We start from the raw sequence: 1,635 nt of genomic DNA, 5'->3' as shown, positions 1-1,635 counted from the left end.
AGCCGGGTGTCCCTGCCTGTCTCTGGGGGCCTCCCGCCCTTCCTTTCCCTGGCACCCTCTCCGTGTGCGTCAATCTCTCTGCGGCGCCTCCTGGTCAGGTGGTGCTTATCAGCCCCCGCCTGCCAGACGGGCCTTCCGGAGCGGCCAGGGCACCGCGCCCTCCCGCCCTCACCACTTCAGGATACAGAGCACTGCATGGATTCCGGTCTCAGTGGGATTATTTCAGAATTCTGGTCAACCGCAAGCTCGGGGTACTTCACAAACTGTCACTGCCGTGTGGCGCAGAGCCCAGCCGGGCAAGTAACGGACGCAGGAGGCCCCGAGGCCCGTCCACTGTCCGGAGCATCCTCGCCCCCGCCCTGCCCCCAGTGGCACCCACCGCGGGGGCTCCGGCTGGCTGGGGTTCGAGGCAGGCAGCAAGGCCAGGCCGGGCCCAGGGAAGCTGTGGGAGGGGAGGGCCGGGCTCAGGTCCACTCCTGGTCACGGCTACTGGCAGTGGGACCCCGGTCGGCCCTTCTGAGCATCAGCGCATAGGTGGCAGCATGGCCTGGCGCCCAGCCCTCTGACGACACGTGTGCAGGGCCGGCGGGATGCAAGTCCTGCCTCCTCACACACACTGGCTCTCCTGGGACAGCGTCTGGGAGGAGCTGGGCATCGGGGCCACGCCTGGCAGCTAGAGGGCGGTGATATTCCCTGATGCCCTCTGGGCACCCAGTAGCCTCACAGTAGCTGGGGAGAGGCGAGGCCTGGCCCAGGGCCGGCCCCCACTGCACCCGGATGGACGTGGCACAAGGAGCCTGTGTACTGGCCCAAGTGCAGGCGGAGCAGAAGCCCCTTTGCAGCCCAGGCAGTGCTGCCCACGGTCAGAGCAGGCCGAGAGGAGGCCTCTCTGCTGCCCACGGTCAGAGCAGGCCGAGAGGAGGCCTCTCTGCTGCCCCGACAAGACAAGGGCCACCACTGCACTTCCCACTCCCTGAAGGCCCTTCTGTCCCGGGCACCGGCCAGCAGTGAGACACCCTGCAGAGGGCCGGAGAGGGACAGGGAGCGGAGGTACCAGGCGGGCTACCTGCTGTGAGAGCTCCAGGCCGGCCTGGCTGGACCATGAGGAGGCCGGGCCACACGCCTGCCAGGCCCGGGCTCCTACGGCTGCCACAAACATCCAGCTGTCAGGACAGGGGCTCTGGCCAATGGTGGGGGACAGCCCTGTCTCTGGAGGGCAGACCTGGCAGGGCGTCCACATGCCCAGACCATGGCCACACGTGCCCGGCTGGCCATGCCCGAGGGTCTCCACAGGGAGGGGAGGGGACTTTGTGACCAGGCGCCGGCCTGCAGCAGTCCTGAGGGCCACGAGGCTGCTCTGCACACCAGCCCTCTTCCCTGCGACGGCCGTGGCTCCGGTGGCTGCTTTCTTTGCATGTGGAGCCCTTCAGCAGCATCTGCCAGCCTCGCGCTTTCTGTGTAGGAGTCAGCTCAAGCCTGAGGCCGACGCGAGTACACCAAGTGGCCCGAGGAGACCAGTGTCCTTGCCCGCCCGGGCAGCTCGCCCTGCCCTCCTGACGTCAGCGGGAACCGAGAGATCTGCTCCGTCCCTCACGGCCGACAGCCCGCCCAGCCTCGTCCCCCTCTGCTCTGCAG

Source organism: Tupaia chinensis, unplaced genomic scaffold, assembly GCF_000334495.1.
Source record: "Tupaia chinensis unplaced genomic scaffold, TupChi_1.0 Scaffold147500_2, whole genome shotgun sequence".
Taxonomy (NCBI): Eukaryota; Metazoa; Chordata; class Mammalia; order Scandentia; family Tupaiidae; genus Tupaia; species Tupaia belangeri.
Note: the sequence above shows the minus strand (reverse complement) of the source record.